This window comes from Schistocerca cancellata, chromosome 4 (genome assembly GCF_023864275.1).
Source record: "Schistocerca cancellata isolate TAMUIC-IGC-003103 chromosome 4, iqSchCanc2.1, whole genome shotgun sequence".
NCBI lineage: Eukaryota > Metazoa > Arthropoda > Insecta > Orthoptera > Acrididae > Schistocerca > Schistocerca cancellata.
The window spans coordinates 649,580,275-649,604,781 of NC_064629.1; positions in this window are offsets into that span (position 1 = coordinate 649,580,275).

The following is a 24,507-nucleotide window of genomic DNA, read 5'->3' on the forward strand; positions in this document are numbered from 1 at the left end:
TCTGTGAAATCTTATGGGACTTAACTGCTAAGGTCATCAGTCCCTAAGCTTACACACTACTAAATTACCCTAAGGACAAACACACACACATCCATGCCCGAGGGAGGACTCGAACCCCCGCCGGGACTAGCCTCACAGTCCATGACTGCAGCGCCTCAGACCGCACGGCTAATCCCGCGCGGCACTAGCCAATCACAGCGATGGTTCCAAAAAGGACACGTAGAGAGGCTGTATGGAAGTGGGGAGGAGCACCGTTTCCGGAGAGGACAAGGGAGTGCTGAACAGGGCGGCGTGGGACACTACGGCACAGGGCACGGGAAGTGCTGGACGCGACGGCGTGACGGACGCACGGTCGCGGCAGACTCGGAGAGTGTGGAGAGGTTTGCGCGTGGTCGCAAGAGAGAGAAATTCTTCGGAGTGGCGACTTGTGAGATTTCCGTGGTTTCTTCAGTGAAATCGTAGTATGCGTTCGGAAGTGAATATCTCTCGAGCTGTGTTGTCGTTCATAACTAATTACGTGCAGTAGGAATCTATTGTTTTCCTGTTATTCAACTGATATTTTATTTAATTGCTGGACCATCGACACCAATAAGTGTTTTACAGAAATATACCACATTCTCAAAAGTACTTCTACTATCATACTCATCATTTACAGTCGTTAAGATAGTATCTGCAGATTTCATTTAACTGCAATCTTTCATTTATAAAATTTGCAACTGCCGAGTGATAGGAAGCTTCTACCATTCGATTCATGTGTGTATTAATATTGTATACTGTAGACTCAGCAGTATTTGGCTTGTAATGGGACAACTACGTATCCCAGCCACTAGACAACGAAATCAGCCAAAACTTTTAATATTTCATCACTGAGTCAGAGGGTACGTAGTTGAGGGCCACCACGCTCAACATTTCATTTATTATTGAAAGCCTGCAAATTAGAGGTGGTAATAAATTAGATTGCTTGCAGCAACACTGTGATGTCATTGAATTATAATAATTGAACCAGATCCTTCGAATTTTCCTTTGAGACACTGTAATGTCAAAATGTCCTACATAGTAAATTATTTTATATTTCCCTACATTTTTAAGCATCTTTTCCCGTTGCTGGTGATTCATGTTGATTCTTTCACTATATGGACTGGTCAAGTTACAACTTTTCGATTTCCGACTAATCTTTGCTATGTGCAACTGATGAAGTCTCTCACCTGACAGCTATCTAGAAGTTAGGTCATAATTTAAATCGCGTGAATACGTACACAGCTGTAGTGACTAGTCACACTGAATTGGCTGAGTGACAGAAGGGGGACAGAATGTGCTGGAGGATGGATAGACTTAATTTATCTACTATTACTTAATCATCTTATTTGCTTAGATGAGTGGTGGGTGGGAGGTTGATCTTGATTTTTGTTTCCCATACAGGTACAGAGGATGAGTGACCTTCTTTCCCTGCCATTGTTATGTCATACAAATGGTCTTCAGGTATGGGCAGCTGATGGGAGTTTTCTTGACATGTGATACGTATCAGATTACATGATGACCTTGAATTCACCAAGAAATTGCCCTAGGGACATGGAGAGTGACCTTGACTCAGTTCATTATCGGTGTGAGGACCACTTCTGATCAATTAATAGTGCGGGTTGCCTATCCAACATCCCAGAACTCGCCTTTTTATACTGCTTGTATTGATTAGAACGCACCTAAATGCTTGTTTGTGGGAGCTTTACTCGATGATGTGCGATGATTTCTCTGTAGAATATCTAATTAAGTCTTTCAGCAATATCTGAATGACTCTCACGCTCGAGAGCTGTCATTCTTCGGGTTATAAACATATGAATCTCTTTCTGGTAATATCTACCAGTGTGCTGGTGAATGAAATTTATACAGTCGCTCCCTGTCTAGGAAGGCCACTGGCTGGTGGCAGTGACAGTTGCACAGCACTGCAGTCCTCTCACAAACACTGCCTTTCCACCACTGGGTCTTTCACGTTTCATAGTGGCAACATTTCTCATGACAACATGTAAGTGTTCATCTGTATTGAACGAGTGGTGGTGCATCGTTCAAAACACTCACCACGTTTTCGGCAGGAGCGAGGTAGAAACCCGTTTTGTCAACCTCATTTACATTTACCGTTATTTTCTAGACACACTTGAAGAAAAATTTGGGGTCGCTTCTTCAAGGTTACCTTTAATTTCTTCCGATATACATGTCCAACTTTATGAGTGATGTTTCTAATGATCTGTTGGATTGTAGTCTAACAATTTTTCATTACATTTTCCGACAGTCGTTTGAGCCGTTGAATGTATCCAATCACTACCAATAAGTGACGATATGGATTGGCCAAGTTACAATTTTTCGATTTCCGACTCATCTTCGCCACGTTCAACTGATAAAGTCTTTCATCAGACAGCTATCTAAAAGTTGGGTCATATAATTTAAATCGCGTGAATACGTACGACCGAGACATTGTGCATTAATCCCATTTACCAGCGCAAGACACAATACAGGGCTTTCCCTAGCTGCTCATCCCTTAGTTACTACAAACAGAGCGCACTACATTGGTGTACTGTTTTGCAAGAACGTGGATTTCTACACAGGACGGTGGGAAAGGAGCTTATCATCCGAAGCCAAAATGACATCAAGACATCTAATAGAGTGGCAAAATTATTTTTCACTTACTCTGATACATTTATACAAAATAGTAAAAGTTTCAATAAGTTAACAATGAGCTCGAAGCCTGAGTAGCCAAAACATAAGTAGAACAATTACGCAACTTCGTAAAAGTAGCTACACTGAAATCTGCACATAATCTATAACGCTCATCATTTGAGATGTGTTTAGGTCACAAGGAAAACTTGATGTCGTATTGGAGAACTGATAATGTAAATTACAGGATTCCATACTCTAGTTAGTTAGTTCGTTAGTCAGTCAAATGATCGACAGATTATATGAACGACTTTTTTGTCGAAGTTACGTGGAACGAGTCAATTCAGAGGATACGTATTTATGTTTAGTTTTGTTATTAATGAACACATATATACTCATGTAACTACGAGTACATTTTTACATGCTACCGGATTTCAAATAAAAATTCGTCTATGGAACAGAAAGAGTTTTCCATAAGAAATGATTTTAGGTTAGGTTTAAAATTTGCTTTGCTACCTGTGAGATACTTTCCGTAATTAGGTAGATTACGAAATTCCTTTGTCAGATACTTACAGTTTTGACAATGGATAATAAAGCTAATTATTTTCTCCTAGTGCTGTAAGTATGAATTTCACAATTCTTATCTAATTGTGACTGATTTCACTGTCAAATATATATCTAATGTCCCTCCTATGAGTGGTCACGCACATTTTGTCTGATATTTCGGCATGTATGCGTAGTTTCCATTTTACAATGTGTATCTAGAGGAACACCAACAAATAATACTTATGCGACACCCAATGTCGACAGAAAAAGTTCTGGAATGGGCACGTAAAATTCGGCTTTAAAAATGATTTTGGTCGCAATAGGAAACAAACTGACATTTTCCGTCGGTACTGAAAGACTTGATGAGCAGTATTTGTTTGGGATGACTCCAGCTGTACTTTGCAAAAACGTAATTGCAGATACATAAAGAAACATCAGAGAAAATGAGCGTAACGGCTCTTGGGTGGCACGTACTATGTATGTCGTGAAGACTTAAAATACGTATCTGCTTCAAGAAGTACCTAAAAGATGTGTACAGGAGAACTCTACGTATTATTCTTACTCCTCGTTTTTGTGCAGACAAAACTTTCTTCCTAAAATTATGAGTTACTTCAGAAAATTATTCTACAAGACGTGATTGAGTGGAAATAGGAAAAATGTTTTAGGAGGGTGATTCGCTTATTTCCAACACTAGCAATTACACATTCTGATCAAAAGTATCCATACACGTATTAGTGGAGATTAATACTAGGTGTGTTAACACTTCGCCTTTATGACGGTTTGAACTCTGCTAGGGACACTTTCAATGAGGTGTCTGAATGTCTTTGAAGGAATGGCCGCCAATTCTTCTTCAACAGCCGAAACCAGAGACAGCAGTGATATTGGATGTTAGAGTCAAGTCGCCGTTCAGACTCATCGGAGGGTTCAGGTATCGACTCTTGGCAGTCCAGTCCATTTCATGGACGTTATCGTCCACAAACCACTGCTTCATAGATATTGATTTATGACAGGGTGCCTTGCCATGCTGATACTCACACACATAGAACTTTTCCTCTACTTACAATGCTGTAAAGTGTGTTCATATACTTCAGCATTTAGAGTTTTCATAAGCGCAATACGGTGACACACCCAAATTACGACCTACAGCCCCACAACGTAACACCATTTTCTCCACACTTAATTGTTGCCAGTAGACCTAACGACAGGTAACGTTCTCCAGGCATTCCCCAATCCCAAACCCTTCCTCCGGATTGCTAGAGGATATAGTGTGATTCTTAACATCAAATCACTCGTTTCCACACATCCACTGTCCAGAGACGTCGCCCTTTACGCGACATCTAGCATTTATGAACGCTCACTTCATGAATGTGTGGCTTTTGACGATCTACTCGATCATTATACCGTTGTACCCCAATCTTTTTAACTCCCAACACAGATTCATTGTGTTATCTGGACTGGTGGTAGCACATTGGAACACGTGAGTGATTTATTCCACTTATTTCATGTGACTTTTTACAACCATCCTCTCAATGCACAAACATCCCCGTCTGTCAGTACATAAGGTCTGCAGATTTTGGTTTAGCTTTGTTGTTTCATCACGTTTCCACTTCACAGTCACATCATCAACAGTCGTCTTGGGCAGCTTTAGCGGGGTTGAAATGTCTCCGATGGATCTGTTTCGCAGGTGATATTAAATGACCAGTCCACATAGAAATAATGGATTCTCCTGACTAGCTCATTCTGCTGTTACTATTACGCTATTGACAACTCAATACTCCCCACCTCCATTTATACTGGTGGGTCCACTTCCCGTGACGTCTAGTGATCAGGATGTTTTTGATACAAGTGTGTGTACAAAAAGTAGCAGTATCTGATTTTAATTGTTTAAGTATTCATCTACGTGTGCACATAAAAATTTTGAGCATTCTACTCCGTTTACTGAGTCGTTTTCATGTACCACATCAGTTTATAATAATGGGGAAAAGCTGGTTCCAGCACATTCTGCACTGTTGCCAGATCTCTGACAAGGTCAACCTGAAAGTCACCACATCCTTTTCTGCCCTCCCTCACTGGTCTGGCCCAATTTGGTGACAAACAATGATGGAAAGGCAAAGGTGCATTATACTATTGGTTGGTGATTAATGTGCAGCGTGCATGGTTGCAGAGACTTACCTAGATCTGCTCCAAAACATTGGTGGCTAGACAGTGCCCAAGTGCAGCACCTCTATTTACTATGATTTAAAAGCAGAACTGCACTGGCAGTTACACTAACACTCTATATTATTACAATAGGGGAGACCTTTTTTGCATTATGACTCATTTTGGCAACTACAATGTTTAACAAGCATCTCTTGAGACAGTTGCAAAGCCTTTATTATATGATAAATATTAAACATTGTGTTTCACTTTAGCTGTTATATTGAATGGATGTGACTGGAAAAGAAAGGTGAATTTATAGAAGTCTTCATTATACTAGGCAAATAAATAAATAAAAATAAAAGAAACTGGTCAGCGGCTCACATCCCTCAACTTGGCTCGACATCGTACTCCCTCGTATGGCATGTGCAATCTCGCCCCCCCCCCCCCTCCCCGCCTGATATCTACCATCCTTCCGAAAATCCACTCTGAGGAAGAAAAACACTATGAAGGAATTATCTGAATGGGATGGAAATCGGTAGATGGAATGTACATGTACAGACAAACAAATGATTACAGTTTCAGAAAAATTGGACGATTTATTCAAGGAACAGAATTTCATAAATTGAGCAAGTCAATATCGCATTGGTCCACCTCTGGACTTTGTGCAGGCATTCGTTGATAGAGTGGTTGGACGTCCTCATGAGGGATAGCGTGCCATATTGTGCTGAACTGCCGCTTAAGATCGTCAAAATCCCAGGAAGGTTGGAGCACCATGCCCATAACGCTGTAAACATTCTCAATTTGGCAGGATCAGGTAACCTTACTGGCCAAGGTAGGGTTTGGAAAGCACAAAGACAAACAGTAGAAACACACGCATATGTAAGCAGGCATTATCTTGCTGAAATGTAAGCCCAGGATTGCTTGCCATGATGAAGAGTAACAAAACAGGGCGCAGAATACCGTTGACATAACGCTGCACTGTAAGGGTGCCGCAGGTGATAACGAAATGGGTCTTGCTATGAAATGAAGTAGTACCCTAGACTATAACTATTGGCTGTCAGGCCAAATGACAGGTGAAAATTTGGTATCCTGTATCCGCTGGTCGTTGATGCTCAGTTGGAAGTGGGACTCCTCACTGAAGACAATTCTAGTCCAGTCATTGGGGCTCCAGGTGCTGACAACTAGGGAAGATTTGTCCTGAGACACCCCAGACAGCAGTGGATACCAACATGAATGTTATGTGCCATATAGCCCGACAACCAGGAGTGATAGTTTGGGGTGCCAGATCATTTCATAGCAGGACCCCTTTGGTTGTCATTCGCAGCAGTCTTACAGCACAGCGGTAGGTCGACAATTCTCTACACCCCATTGTGTTGCCCTTCTTGGTAAGCCATCCTGGGCCTACATTTCAGCAAGACAACGCCCAGTCGCACACAGCGAGAGTTTCTACTGCTTGTTTTCATACTTTTCAAACCCTACCTTCACTATCAAGGTCGCCGGGTATTTCCCAAATTAAGAACGTTTGGAGCACTATGGGCAGGGCCCTGAAACCAACTCGGAATTTTGACGGTCTAACGCTACAATTGCACAGAATTTGGTGCGAAATCCCTCAGGAGGACATCCAGTACCTATGTCAGTCAATGCGAAGCCAAATAACTGCTTGCATAAGGGCCAGAGATGGGCCATTGTGTACTGATTTGGTCAATATGTGAAGCTCTTTCTGTTGAATAAAGAATCCAACATTTGGAAATTGTTTGGCTGTAGATGTGCGTACATGTATCGATTTTCGTCCCACTCAGGTAACTCCTTTGTGGTGTTTTTTTTTGCCTTAATGTGAATATATCGTGAGAATGTGATACTGACAGCTGAATTCAAAGAAATTTACTATGCGGAGATAGTGTACCATGCCAACATAACTGATCACGCAGTTATCTATAAACAGAGTCATCAAATTATAATAAATCACTGTGATAGTTACATGTTTTCACATAATTGATTTTCCAATAAGTTGGTAATGGACATTGTAAACATAATTTAGCCACCCAAGGTCAAAGAATCATTCAGCAATCTCCGACTTGGATGTCACCGCATCAGCTTAGTACACAATGTCACCATAATGTACTAAAGGTTATTCAATTATTCACTTTAATCATTTTCCTAGATATCTGCTAAGTACATTTTCAACATAATTTATTACGACTTTCCTATAGTGAAAGGGTTCTGCGCAGATGTGTGCCATCATAAGGCATCGCTAAATTACACTCGGATGTTATTGCGGTTAACTTGGTACACAGTTGCTATGTATGAATAGCACAGTGTAAGTTTGGGATTCATTTTTAACTGATTTTCACTGTATTCTAACCTATTACACTAATGTAGGGATGGGAAATCCAGATTTATTTATTTAAACAATTAGAGGTTTTTTATCTAACTTTCTTCGAAAATGCTGCTATCACACCTCGCTTGATCCGTCTTGTAGGCTACCTGATGAAACACTGCCAGCTTCACTCAGTTCCGCCACAAGCCCGGTGACACCACCACCAAATAGGAGACAACGGAGATATAGCAAAGTGTGTGTTTGTGTGAACTGCTACTGAAGTGCAGCTATCTACTGTTATCTTTCTAGTTGCAAATTCTGATTATTTCCATGATGTACTAATTATCTAAGTGCATCTGTAAATCATAAGTCCATTGTAATATTATTAAAGAACTCTGACATAGAGGTGTAGGCTGCACCTACCACTTTGAAAACATAACGAACAATACATTAAAAATGCACTTGTAAACTGGAATCATTTCCCAAAACACATAATGGAGATCTTAATATTTGCACTATGTCCATTGTCTCTCACGACTTGCCAAGCTGCTCCAAGTGTCGTCAAGTACATTTTCCCTGCTGTGTTGCCAGGTGTTTGCAGTTTCGTTTCTGCCAAGTGTACTTGTTCTTCACCTCTATTACGCAACATTGTCAGTTTGATCCCATTACGAACAAAACGATTTTTGAAGCAGAAAGTGTCTATTCGATAGAGCAGATTCCGAATTAGTCTAATGCCATATTCGGTTAACCGATATTTATTAATATGCACATTAAAGCAACGTATTTAGATCCACTGACACTACGAGGGAAACAATGTAGAAGATGTGCTTAATGGTCTATTGACCCACATCCTGCAGACAATCCAGTGCTCATTCTGCATGACGCAAACCTGCGGTAGGTTTAAGAAAATACGTTCATTCAAAGGTTTACAAAATTTCTATAAATAATTGTGAACGCAAAGCTGACGTCCGGTAGCCTCACAGATATGTTCAGATGATATGAATTTCATGGTTAAGAAACAGAACATTCATTGGCTCAGCTACCAAGTTTCAGTTACTTATCGGTTAGCATTTAAAAATCAATATAGATTATTACATAATTTCAGTGTGATTTGATGGAAGAATAAAAAAAATATTATTTCGTAAACAAACCCATTACCAGTGATACACAAATCTATAATATTTACCTTTCTTTAACAACCACACCAACATGCAACTGATCTAGGATATGGTATTCTGTGCATTTTAAGATCTTAGTTTCGAGTAAGTGCAGTGTGATATACTGTACCTATCGCTGTAACGTTATTGTTTCAGTGTATGAGAAACAGCAGTTTCACGTTGATACCCTCTCTCACTGAGATGAACTCGAAAAATTTAGCACGTAGATAATTCTTAATAAAATTCACATTTCCTTTACCAAAGTATGATATTAGAAGTGTAACACCCCCATGCCATCTGACGCTGTATGGTGAAGGCTACATAAATTCATACCCAGTTCAACCTACGTATTATGTTTAAGTTATCGTCACTTTAATTTAGTCAGACGTTTGTGGAAGGATGTAACGTCTTGCCTGGAAAGTAATATCTCCAACTTTCAACATTAAATGTCTTCCCAATGCACAACTCCTTTCTTGTAGCAACACTTTCTGTACACTTTGTTTTTTTACAGTCATTGCACTTTTGGCTTGCTCCAAATGGACGCTTCCAGGTATTTTTACGATTGTTGCTGTCTCCAGTGATAATGTAATTGTTTAGTAGTCGATTTCTTCTTCTATGTATACACAGTATGTTACGTTTACTCGAGTCCACCGCCCTCAGCTCCAATCATAAATACTCCGAAGTTCCCTACAGTCTTCAGGCGTAACTACTTTCGCACAGACAACTCCACCATCTGCGACTGCCATTTGCATGTTACGGTAAGCAGTCTTCATGCATTTTGTACTCATATCTTTATTATTCACATCAGAATATCTCCATGTGGATGAAACGTAGAGGTGTATGTGCTCTAAAGTGACACTTCATTTTTAGCTTTACAGCAGCCTTGCACAGTTAAGCGACACATACTGCAAAACCCCAATCTATTTCCAAAGTTTTTCATGATGGTGCTCCCATACAAGGATCATACGTTAACTGCTGAAATATCCCCGTTGCAAAATGCATGATATGTGGACGTCTAGACCACAGATCCATGTTCGGACTACGTAACACATTAAAAAAAGACGTACAGTGGAATAGCCTTTCCTTACGATATCGAAGTAAGTCACACCTGATTTATTACTGTTTTCAGAGCATTGCCATCTCCCACTGTTTTCATGCTTACAAAAACAGTTCGTGACCTACATTCAGTTCTATTTTTAGGCTACGATTTTTTTTCTGAGACACGACAATCATGTAGGAAATTCGAAATAGTATCGCTTCCCACAGCTCCATCTAAGTTTTCCATTCTCGACTTACTGCTTTCAAGTCATGCACCACCCTCCCATCATCCTATACCGACAGGATTGAGCAAGCCCGAACCGTGGAGTAACTGGTTTCGACGTGCTAGCCCTCTTCACCACTCCAGGATGATATCGGCTGTCTAGAATGGTAGACAGCAACTGATGTGGTAATGGGCTGTGTGTATACAAACCCATCGATTCTCCTAGTCGACGAAGTGATGTTGCTGTTTACACTTATGTTTTATTTGACTGTTTACTGATCGAAACTCATCAAAGTTGGAACAGCACAGGACCTGAATATAGCGGCCTTAATTGATCTAGAGGGTGTACAACAACGTGGAAATATTGAGCTCAATCAGATGGAATGGAGGTGCTTATCTGAAAATCGGACAAACATCAGAAGTCAACTCACCGCAGAATACAGCCCAAACGAGGTGGACGTCAACATGTTCTCCAGCAGAGACATTAACACCGGCAGCAGCAGGCAGCAGCAGGAGCCGCAGCGGTCGTGTTACCACCTCAGTAGTAACAGTGTAGAGTGGTACAGCACTAAAACTACGAAACAGTGAGACTACACATAATCCATAATTTTAAAAAAATGCGTATCATATAAACGATGTATACACGACGCTTTTCCAGAGAACGAACATGCCAATGAATCGTTAGTGTGAAAAAAGGGCACAAAACCTTGGTGGAATGGATAATGCGGCACAAAGTTCCTGTGGGTGTTGAGTTGGTTACTGCATAGTCTCATGTGAACATGATCACATGAACGCAGAATTTAATGTGCACAAAAGACATTTATTTGCTAAACATTGTCACATGGGGAATGGTTCAGATGGAAGAAAAACATGAATAAACTGAAGCCGACCTTTTGTATCTTTCTGCATATGCAAACTAATCTCAGGAAGTGCTGTAGTAAGTTTCATCCTGTATTCACTGATAGATACACTGAATCATGAGGAACGTCTTAGTACATAACATAAACTGAAAGGTTGTAGGATCGAATTCCGACCTTGTCACTTTTTTCACTCTGGCTTTCAAACTAGCGTTTACCTTTCTTTGATGTGACGATTCGCCAGTAACTAAACGTGCCTCGGATTACAAGTAACACTTAGCTCCTCTTTCCCTGCTTGGGTAACTGATTAAGCACATGCACGACGCCTAAGTGACCTCCAACTAACTGAAAGTGCTTTAGAATAACTGCACAGCGAAAAACCATGCGAGTCGGAAACCTCTGATTTTCAACTTTTTATGCATAACTTAAACGTTTTCCGAAAATGTACTTCAGCCTGGGTTGCAGCTTTGCTTCGTTTATACAAAGGAAGTTTTGCAGCAGCATAGCAGATGACTCAGCTTTCAGCTTTCTGTTTCCCTTGAGCCACGATTCTTTGCGTGGCTGAGTGAAAGATATTATTATTGTTTAGACACTTTTAAATTATGTAGAAGAATGGTAAACGAATCTCCACCGGAGAAAAATAGATTTAGGTCTTTTAAAGATCATAAAAACATAGCTCGATCTTCCTGTATGGAATCTATAAATTCCTTGCGGATGAATTCGAAATATTTCAAAATTCTTCTCTGTACGGTTGAGGGATGCATTTAGAAATTTGACTACCATTTCAGACTGCCATGCACTGCCTCCCTCCGATTAGCAATCGGAATTTTCACTCTTACATCACTGCAGATTCTTCGAACAATGGACAGTGAGATACTCAACTTTTAAATATCATAATAAATGTGACCAACAACGAAAAGATAACCACATCATGATCAGGCAGTGATGTGAGACTTACAATTTGAAATAATCAAATTTTTTAATTCATAGTTTTCCTGCAATCGTTCGAGAACAACTGTACAGCGAAAAAATATGCAAGTCGACAATATGTGGTGTTTCATTTTTTATGCTACAAGTAAAGTGTTTTCTGAAAAGGTACTTCAGCAGCTCTGCTTCGTTTACATACACTACGTTCTTCCAGCACCGCAGCAGACGACTCGGCTTTCAACTTTCTGCTTTCCTTGAGTGAATCTGAGATATGGACACGATTCTTTGCGTCTGACATACACACTATGTGATCAAAAGTATCCGAACATCTGGCTGAAAATGACTTACAAGTTCGTGGCGCGCTCCATCGGTAATGCTTGAATTCAATATGGTGCTCTCCCATCCTTAGCCTTGATGACAACTTCAGTTCTCGCAGGTATACGTACAATCAGGACAATTAGGTGCTGGAAAGTTTCTTGGGGAATGGCAGCCCATTTTTGCTGCAGTGAGGAGAAGTATCGGTGTCAGTTGGTGAGGCGAAGTAGGCGTTCCAAAACATTCCAAAGGTGTTCTATAGGCTTCAGGGCAGGACTCTGTGCAGGTCAGTCCATTGCAGGGATGTTACTGTCGTGTAACCACTCCGCCACAGGCCGTCCATTATGAACAGGTGCTCGATCGTGTTGAAAGATGTAATCGCGATCCCCGAATTGCTCTTCAACTATGGGAAGCAAGAAGGTGTTTAAAACATCAACGTAGGCGGATGACTTTCACCGAGCATTCGCCATACCCACACTGCCATCGGATCGCCACATTGCGTACCGTGATTAGTCACTCCACACAACGCTTTTCCACTGTTCAATCATCCAATGTTTACACCCCTTACACCAAACGAGGCGTCGTTTGACATTTACTGGCGTTATGTGTGGCTTATGAGCAGCCACTCGACCAAGGAATCCAAGTTTTCTCACCTCCCGCCTAACTGTCATAGTACTTGCAGTGGATCCTTATGCAGTTTGTAATTCCTGTGTGATGGTCTGGATAGATGTCTTGGGAACTACGTGCTTCTCATTGCCTCTTCGACTGTCAGCGGTCTCTGTCGGTCAACAGTCGAGGTCTGCCTGTACGCTTTTGTGTTGTGCGTGTCCCTTCACTTTTCCACTTCACTATCACATCGGAAACAGTGGACCTAGGGATGTTCAGGAGTGTGGAAATCTCGCGTATATGGAGTACCTGACAGTAGGTGGCAGTACAATGCACCTAATATGAAAATCGTATGTTTTTGGTGTGTCCGGATACCTTTGATCACATAGTGTAGCGGCCACGACAAAGAAGTGAGGCAATGAGTCTCAACAATGCATCACAGTGCGCGTAACTTTCACAAGAAGAGTGCTGTTACCCGAACTAAATACGTAGATCATGGAAATTTGTACTTCTTTTTTCTTCTTTTGCACCACCTCAGCTAACCTCTGATACATACTGAATCACTTACACACATATACACCCATGCTTCCCATAGAGTATTTATGTTGGTTGTGCATGTATTACTTACAGCACGCTGTGCTCATATCATTGTCGTGAGATGCAGCTCCAAACAGCAGTTCAATATGGAACACGACGTGAACTTGTTACATCGCAATAGTTATATGAAACTAATGGCATTCATTTATTTAACATTGTTCTCTGAATTTCATTCATAACTCTACAAGGTGTCTCGTAAATAAGTTGTCTGGTCATAGATACTTAATACTACCCATCCAAAGCCCGGCCAGGTTGCTAGTATTACTAGATTTCCAACATTACTTTTATATATGAGACATATCTCCACATCACTATAGTTAGTAGCTCAGTACTCAGCGTTGTCCTGGTACATATTTATTCCAATCTTCTATTAGTCCATTTTTTCATTCCCCCACTGTCTGTCCATCTGTACCACCCCATCTCTTTGTCCTTATCGCCTACTCACCACTCTCTGTCCATCTCCTCCTCCCATTTTCTCTATAAATCTGCTGATCCCTCCTTTGTCCGTCTCCTCCTTTCCCTTCCGTTCATCTCCTCTTTTCACCTCTAATTCTATCTCATGCTCCCCTTATCATAGGCAATCTCCTCCTCCCCTCTCTCTGTCCATCTCCTCCTCCCTCTCTCTGTCCATCTCCCCCTCTCCCTGTTCATCTCCTCCCCTTTCCTTCCTATGTCCATTACCTCCTCTCTCCCCTCTCTGTCCACCTCCTCCTCTTCCCTTTCTCTGTCCGTTTGCTCCTCCCCCTCTGTCTTTTCATCTCTTCCACCCTCAGCTCTCTGGCTATCTTCTCCTTCTCCTGCCTCTGTCCATGTCGTCCTCTTTCGTTTCTCTGTCTTCTCGTTTCTTTCTCTGTATAGCTCCTCCTCTCCCCCCTCTCTGTCCATTTCCCCCTCCCCTATCTCTGTCCATCTCCTCTTTCTCCTGTCTGTGCTTATCTCCTCCGCCCCTCTCGCTATATGTCTGTCTCCTCGTCCTCCCTTTTCTCTCCACGTTATTACACTCATGCCAATAGGAGGCTGGTGGTTTTTAACCCCATAGTATTTCTTTCCACGTTATGACTAATACGTATAACAAATTTGACCGAAATCGTTCCATGGGTTTAGAATTAGCTTTTCATCAGTGACGTTGCCCACATGCGCACATGTCAAATATACTTTACATACGCTTAACGTATCTCATTCGTATTTACACATGTATTTCATCCATATGCGTAGCGAATTTCTCCCTGCAGTTTCATTTTGACGCAGCTCAATGTTTGACATTGCATCTCCTGAACTATGTGCTGTACAGTGATCTGACTGGCAGGTAAATCGATTGGTATACTCTGAGGTGACAAACGTCATGGGATACCTCCTAGCATCGTGTTGAACCACTTTTGTCTGGCGTAGTGCAGCAACGTGATGTGGCATGGACCCAGCAAGAAATATTGAACCATGCTGCCTCTCTTGCCATCCATAATTGTGAAAGTGTTGCACTAACTGACCTCTCGATTATGTCCCATAAATGGGATTTATGTGGGCAGTCTCTGAAATTCCCCAGAATGTTCTTCAAACCAATCGCGAACAATTGTCATCCATAAAAATATACCATCGTTGTTCGAGAACATGAAACCCATAGATGGATGCATACGGTCTCCAAGTAGCCGAACATAACCGTTTCCACTCAATGACCTGTTCGGTGGTCCAGAGGACCCAGTCGTCTAGCGTCCAACCGATATGGTCATGAGACCAGATGAGGCGCTGCAGGCGATGTTGTGCTGACAGCAAAGGCCATCGTGTCGGTCCTCTGCTGCCATAGCCCGTTAACGCCAAATTTCGCCGCACTATCCCAACAGATACTTTCGGGGTACGTCCAGCAACGATAGCTGCTGTTGCTTGTCTGTTAACACTGGCAACTCTAAGCGAACGCCGCTGCTCTTGGTTGTTAACTGATGGCCGTCGGCTACTACGTTGTCCTTGGTGAGAGGTAATGCTTGAAATCTGGTATTCCCAGCAGACTCTTGGCATTGCGGGTCTCTAAATATTAAATTCCCTAACGAATTCTGAACTGGATTATCTCATGCGTCTAGATACAACCATCATTCCGCGTTCAGAGTCTGTTAATTCCCGTCGTGTGGCCATAATCACGTCGGAAACCTTTTCACGTGAATAACCTGAGCACAAATGACAGCTCCGCCAGTTCATGGCCGTTTAAACCTTGTATACCCGATTCTACCGCCATCTGTGCCTGTGCATACCACTATCCAATGACTTTTGTCACCTCAGTGTATGTGCCTTCCGACTGCGAAATCTATTGTGAACAGAGTTAGTAGTAAAGAAGTAAGAAATGAAAACGTCATGCACGATGCGGTAGTTTTTCAACGCATCTCAGTATTTGACGTCATATATCCTGAGCTATGTCACACACAATGACACATTTTTGTAGGTACATTCTGGGCGTATGTGGACACTGTCTGCGAAATGTGTAGAGTATAGAGTTGGTGGCAAAGAAGTGATAAATTAACACGTCATGCTTCATGTGGCAGTTTTACTGTATGAACAGCAAAAATTTAGTAAGCGATAAACTCATTTCCTTCCATCACATTGTGGGGATTATCAGCGAGAAAATGTTTGGGGTAAAGATTTAAAATTATGTGTAAAGTTTGTTGCAAGTCTCAAAGTGCACTCATCCTCAAATACTAGGTTACTGAAGTATGCGTATTTTTACGTCATAGGGTACACTGCTTTACCCCCCCCCCCCACCCCCACACCCCCCACTCACCTTTGATAGGTGGCCGGTTCTTATCCCCACAGTGACTCTTTCCAGGCAATAAATGAAGTGTGTATCAAATATGGTTCATATCGGTCCTGTGGTTTAGGAGATGCAGAAATACATTTATCCACACACACATGCATCCATTTTTATAATTTGTGTGCATTATTGTTACTATTACAGGATGAAACATGCATAAAAGTGTTCTGACCTCAAACTTATAAATGACTGTATTGATTATTAATGGCAATGCATGGTACAAAGATCAAACTAATCTTTTTGACAAGAGATGATTAATCTGCAAGTTACACCAGTAGTGTTACCATGTGAGCCATGTGTATTATTTTAATTCTATAGAAAAATTAAGTAACAACAGCGGGGCTGCATGTGTGTTATATACCAGAAACTTTACTTATTTTCGATAAATAATACAGAAAATTTTTATCTTTGAGCGCAATATTGAACTTTACAGATTCTTATCAGAGATCTTTGTCCATACTTATCAGTTATGACAAAAAACTCTTGGATGTGTTTTGGAAACCCATAGTACTAATCTACACATCAAAACATCGGCATAAGGGGGAAACTCCACTATGACCACAAACCATTGCTAGTTACAGTATATAATAATGTTTTAACTATTCCCGCTGAAATGAAATTTCTACATGCACAGTGTGTAAAGTAATTCGTAATGCTCCTTGAACATCTGAAATGTCTTGCTCTTCTTCCAGTAGCAGTTTATATTATTCCATCACGGCAATTGTTTTCACCATACACTCGAGTTTCCGTTTTTTATACTTCACTCTATTCCACTGCCAGTGTTCTTTCGCATACCCATAACACAATGCTCTAATTTTTTCTTCTAATGTGACGTAAAAGTTTATAAAGATGTGCAGTCAGTCAGTGAGTAAGATAATTGCAGAAAGTTATACAAAATAGAGTAGTCCCGTCAGATCATACACTCGACTGCCCAAGCTACACTACAGGATCAAAAGTATCCGGACACCTGGCTGAAAATGACTTGCAAGTTCGTGGCGCCCTCCATCGCTAATGCTGGAATTCAATATGGCGTTGGCACACCCTTAGCCTTCATGACAGCTGTTACTCTCGCAGGCATACGTTCAGTCAGGTGCTGGAAAGTTTCTTGGGGAATGGCAGCCCATTCTTCACGGAGTGCTGCACTGATCGATGTCGGTCGATGTAGCCTGGCACGATGTCGGCGTTCCGAAACATCCAAATGGTGTTCTATAGGATTCAGCTCAGGGCTTTGTGCAGGTCTGTCCATTACAGGGATATTACTGTCGTGTAACCACTCCGCCACAGGCAGTGCATAATGAACAGGTGCTCGATCGTTTTGAAAGATGCAGTCGCAGTCGGCGAATTACTATTCACCAGTAGGAAGCAAGAAGGTGCTTATTACATCAATTTCGGACTGTGCTGTGATAGTGTCACGTAAAACAACAAGGGGTGCAAGCCACCTCCATGAAAAACACCACCACACCGTAACAGCACAGCCTCCGTATTTTACTGTTTTCAATACACACGCTGGCAGATGACTTTCACCGGGCATTCGTCATACCCACACCCTGGCATCGGATCGCCACATTGTGTACCGTGATTCGTCACTCCACACAACTTTTTTCCACTGATCAATCGTCCAATGTTTATGTTCCTTACACCAAGCGAGGCGTTGTTTGGCATTTATTGGCGTGATGTGTGGTTTATGAGCAGCCCCTCGACCATGAAATCCAAGTTTTCTCACCTCTCGCCTCACTGTCATGGTACCTGCAGTGGATCCTTAGGCAGTTTAGAGTTCCTGTGTGATGGTCTGGATAGATGTCTGCCTATTACACATTACGACCCTCTTCAACTGTCGGCGGTCTCTGTCAGTCAACAGACGAGGTCTGCTTGTACGCTTTTGTGCTGTGCGTGTAGCTTCACGTTTCCACTTCACTATTACATCGGAAACAGTGGACCTAGGGATGTTTAGGAGTGCAGAAATCTCCCGTACGGACGTATGACATGTGACACCCAATCACCTGACGACGTTCGAAGTCCGTGAGTTCTGCGGAGCGCCCCATTCTGCTGTCTTACGATATGTAATGACTACTGAGGTCGCTGATATGGAGTACCTACCAGTAGGTGCCAGCGCAATGCAAATTTGTACTTTGTACGTCAATTTGGTTATCCGGCCTCTTGAGCGGCCTTTCATAAACAGCATTCAGAGAGAGGTTTTCCAACACGATAGCTCTCACCCAAATACCACTGTCGTGATCCAAAATGCTCTAAGAGTGTCGACATGTTACATTGGCCTCCTCGATCACGAGATCTGTCTTCGATCGAGCACATATGGGACATCATCAGAAGACAACTCCTGCCTCATCCACAAACAGCATTAAGCATCTGTGTATTAACCGACCAAGTGCAATAGGCATGGAACTCCATTCCACAAACTGACATCAGTCACCCATACGACACAACGCATGCTTGCATCCAACATTGTGGGGTTCCACAAGTTATTTTTGTACCAGCATTCCCTGTTTGAAATGGGTTATCTTGTGCTTCGATGAATATGTAATCTTGCTATGTTAATCAGTTAACGTGTCACCATGAGAAAAGGAATCCCGAAATTTCGTTATCCTACATTAATTATTTTTTGGCACTGCGATTTTTTCCGTCAGTGTATATGAAACTGAAAGCAGAGACTCCAATATCGGGTGTGGGGTATATCACAACTGGATGTTAAGGAAACCAATCAGGTAGATGTACAGGCCGTGACCAGAAGTGACGTCATTTTGGATCTTTTGAGTATGTAAGAGCTCTGAAAGCAGGTCTTTGTAACATAGTGGGTGTCTGTGGTGTGGGGAGGTAAACCTGTGAAGTTAGGTCTGCGATAAGTCAAATGTTAAACTTCAAACTGCCTTTTGTACAATACTTGCAGGCTGTACAGAATGGAAATACATCTGGATTTATCTCCTGAACCAAAGCCATTGTGAAATTAACTGCATGATGTGCAAGACACTGGGTTAGCTCACCCTGAATATTGAACATACAAGCGAGGGTAACATTCATGGATTACTGGCCATTAGCCAGTAAACAATGTCCAGATAAACGAAGTGAAGCTGGATTCTTTTATATCGGTAATGGAGATCAAGTTGTTGTCTTTCCACTGTGTTGCAAGGTTGGAAAGTTGCACAGAAACGTACAATGCATAGTTTGCATTGCCTGTCTTATTTTCCAAGTGTTTGTTTGTGAGTTTTGTTAAGGGTAAATATTTCGTAGATAATATCTGCTTGAGCGAAGATGCAATAATTACTGTAAAGGATGCAACTAATATTAAACTTCCATCAAATCTTTGAAAAGCCTAAAATGTTGTTATCCCAAAAACAGTATCTAAATGGCATGTAACTGTGAGAGCTTTCGACAGTGCTTGTCTGTGTAAAATTGACATGTGAGTACTATTCCTTCACCGCAGATATACTGAAAGGTGCACATCCCCTTTCCTCTTGGGCTGCGTGTTAGAAACCTGTTTCAGCTACAGTAAGAGCACTTTCGACACAATAAATTCAGTATCAACTAATACACCGACGGAAAAATCTCTCAGCACCAAAAAATAATTAATGTAGAACAATGAAATTTCGGGATTACATTTGTCTAGGTAACATATGTAACTGATTAACATTGCAAGATTATACGCTAATCGAAGCGCCACATAATCCATTGCAAATGGGAAATGTTGGTACATAAATAACTGTTGTAACAGCCAGACTGTTGAATGTGAGCATTCAAACGTACATGCACCACGTATAGGAGCCGGACGTCAGTTTGTGGGATGGCGTTCCATGCCTGTTGCGTTTGGTCAGTATGTGGACGGGTAGTGTTGGTTGTGCATGTCGCTGGAGTTGTCTACCGATGACGTCCTGTATGTGATCTACTAAAGACAGATCTGGTGATCGAGGAGGCCAATGCAACATGTCGACACTATGTACAGCTTTTTGGGTTACAACAGCGGTATTTGGGTGAGCGTTATCCTGTTAGAAAACATCGCTCGGAATGCTGTTCATGAACGGCAGTACAACATGTCGAATCACCAGATTGACATAAAATATTTGCAGTCAAGGTGCGTGGGATAAATACGAGAGTGCCCCTGCTGTCATATGAAGTCACACCCCAGACCATATCTCCATGTGTGGGCCCAGTGTGTCTAGCAGGCAGACAGGTTCGTTGCAGGCCCTCACCTAGCTTCCTTCTAACCAATAGACGCCCATCACTGGCACCGCGGCAGTATCAGCTTTATAACTGGAAAGTGTATTTAGGGTGAGCTAACCCAATGTCTGTAAAGTTTAACACTACAACGGCATTGGTTCAGGAGGTAAGTGCAGACGTGTTTCCATTCTGTTCAAGCTACAAGTATCGTACAAAAAACAGTTCGAGTCGCAACATTTGACTCATCGTAGACATAACTTCACAAGTTTACCTCATCAAAGCTCAGAAACCCACTATGTTTGACAGACCTGATTTCAAAGCTTCTTATAAACTCAAAGTTCCAAGATGACGTCACTCCTGTCACTACTACTACATCTGCTTGATTACTTTCTTTGGTATCCAAATGCGATAAAGCTCCTTGCACAATATTACAATCTGTGATATCAATTTCTATATGGTTCAAAGGTAGGTTTGATTGTAACTCTTCCGTGTAATACCGGGTGATCAAAAAGCCAGTATAAATTTGAAAACTGAATAAATCACGGAATAATGTAGATAGAGAAGTACAAATTGACACACATGCTTGGAATGACATGGGATTTTATTAGAACCAAAAAAATACAAAAGTTCAAAAAATGTCCGACAGATGGCGCTTCATCTGATCAGAATAGCAATAATTAGCATAACAAAATAAGACAAAGCAAAGATGATGTTCTTTAGAGGAAATGCTCAATATGTCCACCATCATTCCTCAACAATAGCTGTAGTCGAGGAATAATGTTTTGAACAGCACTGTAAAGCATGTCCGGAGTTATGGTGAGGCATTAGCGTCGGATGTTGTCTTTCAGCATCCCTAGTGATGTCGGTCGATCACGATACACTTGCGACTTCAGGTAACCCCAAAGCCAATAATCGCACGGACTGAGATCGGGGACCTGGGAGGCCAAGCATGACGAAAGTGGCGTCTGAGCACACGATCATCACCAAACGACGCCCATCTGCCGGACATTTTGTAAACTTTGTTTTTTTTCCTAAGAAAACCTCATGTCATTCCAAGAATGTGTGTCAATTTATACCTCTCTATCTACATTATTCCGTGGTTTATTAAGTTTTCAAATTTATACTGACTTTTTGATCACCCGGTACTTATGCTGGAGCCTGTTTTATCGATTTCTATATAATTTACAGGTAAGTTTGACGCTTTGTAAGCGAACGATAGTTACGTCACAGAGTTTTGTGTCGAATTCAGCGAATTTGAATCGAAATCGGTAAATTTTACGTCAGAATCACAGAATTTTCGGTTGAAATCAGCGAATTTTACATCAAAATCATTGTCGTTTTTAGACACTGAACAGAACCATTCACTGAGTCTAAAGACTACGGCGTATACTCAATTCCTCGATAGTTACCGTGCTCACTGAAGTTGTGGTTTGGCGTTAGGTATCCACACGTCCCCATTTTTCTTTTTGATGGAATTGAAAGAGATTGTTAGGAAGTAAAATGAGTATCACCTTTTGTTGGGTGGACATGCAGCAAAATTTTTTGAATGAATCGGTAAGAATAGAGCATCTTACATACTTTAAATATACAAGATGAATGTAACAGACGGAAATAATGTTGGAGGAACCATACAAGTACATATGTACAGTATAGTATGGCACTCTATCCGAATGTGATACACGGGACGTATAGTACAGCGCATTAGCCTGGCGGAGTAGTACAACACATTAGGTGGGTGTCTAGTGTAGTACTTTACCTGAATGCTATAGTAGGTTTATGCGGCGCGGAATAGGGTGGTACTCGTTCCCTCCCTCATCTAGACATTTTGTATGGTTCCTGGAACATTATTTCTATCTACTAAATACCTCTTTAACCTTTATAGTGCATAATAAGCTTTACGCTCACTGATTATTACAAAAAACTTAATCCATAACCACTTAGTAAAGGTGATGTCCAGTTCATTTCTATTTGCGATCTCTTCCAATTCTGTGAAGAAGAAAAATCGGAATGTGTAGCTACCTAACATCTAACCACACTGTGATTATAAACCTCATTCTGTTAGACACTGTAGATAACTGTTTTAAACGTATACAAACATGAATGATTTGGACGTAAAATTCGCTCATTTTGAAGTAAAATTGAGTGACTCTGACACAAATTTGCTGGTTTCTGTACAAAATTCACTGATTTCGACTCACAATTCGCTTATCTCCCACGAAATTCACTGGTTTCAACCCACAGTTCGTGTGGTTTTAAACCTATGGAATAACTGAATTTAATGAACGTTCGTTTGCTTAAGTATCATACTTAAGAATATAGTATGTGGAACTCAATAACACAGGCTACAACATTAGTTTCATACAGAAATGTTACATTGTACTTCTGTCTGACTTTCTCTAAGCTCCAATAGACGTATAATATAGAAGTGTTACAACGTACCTGTAAAGTGTACGAAAGTCGATAGCACAGACTCCAATATAGGGTGGGGAACCGTATCATGGTTCAGTGCTAATGAAAACAACCAAGCAGTTGTAGAAATTGTGACGAGAAGTGATTTCATTTTGAATCTTTAGGAGATCTCTCTCACATAGGCCTAGTAGATGTCTGACATGTGTGGACTGAGCCCGTGAAATTAGATCTGCAATGAGTCAAAGGTTATACCTATAAATATTTTTTCTAAGATACTGGTAACCTGTACAAAATGGAAATACGTCTGCATTTATCTGCTGATCGAACGTCGATGTGAAGTTCAACGTATGGTGGGCCAGACTCTGGGTTAGCTCATCCTCAATATAGAACACATGAGACGAGGGTAACAGCCATTGAAGGTTGGTCGTTAGGTAGTACACAGTGTCCGGATACACTAAGTGATGCTGGATTCTTTTATACCTACTACGAAGAACGAACTGTTGTGTTTCCATTGTTATGCAGGGTTGAAAGACTGGGTAGAAGCGTATAAGTCATAGGCTCATATGCTGTTTGATTTTCCAGCTGTTTGTTTGTGATTCTTGTGAAGGGTAACAATTTCTTAGAGAATATTTATTCGTACAAAGACGTAATAATTACTGCAAAGGATGCAACTAATATTAAACTTTCAGCAAATCTTCTAAATGCTAACAACATTATTACCCCGAAAGTACCATCATGTGACTGTGAAAGCTTTTAATAATGCTTGCCCGTGAAAAATTTGCTTCCATGAAAACGTGGCCGTACAGTTCTTTCCAGGCAGACGTATTGATACTTGCGTTAAATGTGCACATACCCTTTCCTCATGTGCTGCATGTTGGAAACCTGTTTCAGCTGTAGTAAGAGCATTTTTGACGCAATAAATTCAGTATCAGCAAATAGTTCGGATATACAAAATTTTTTAAAAGAATTATTATTTTCATTTAGAGCAAGTAATATTAGTGAGAATGAATATAGCGTGAAATTTACAGTTTAAAATAACAATTTACTTTATTACTTATACTGATTGTGTGATGTAGGGTATCATATATGTTTGCATACAATTTTTATAGTATGTGTCAGTAGAAATTCTGACTTTGTTAATTAGGAAAAATAAGTCACTAGTGTCAAATAACAATGTAATTCTCTTTTTCTACATCAGTCCCTATCATCATATTGCAGTTTTTTTTAAAATAACTGTTTTAAAAATGTTGTGAATGTTGTATAAGGGAAACAACTAATACGACCTTTTCTCGATGTACTAAATGTATTTTTTCTTTATTAAAATTCATACAAAATATGCGTAGTCATAATAGCTTAGCCATATGAGTCTGCGATAGTAATGGGAATATTCTATTTTGTATGAGGCTCCGCCGTTACCTTACTGACTGAGCTACAATGACTCTTCAACTTGATAAACATTTAAATCACGTTAGAAGTACTAAACTAGGAATGGAACAGAACAAAATCAAACCCACGAAAATTGGAACACATGCTGAAAACAATTTTACTTCAATGGACCTATGTAAACTGCTGCTGAAAGTAGAGCAAGCCACTGCAGATGTTCGAGCAAACCTTACATTTACTTTACACACAGTGTTGGAGTTCTCTCCCCAAGTAGATGTTTAGATGTGCAGAGTGGCACCATGTATTAAAATATCAATAAACAAAAACACATACATTTTGGTGGTCACAATCAAAATTACTGATCTATTCGGGTATAATATATACATGTAACA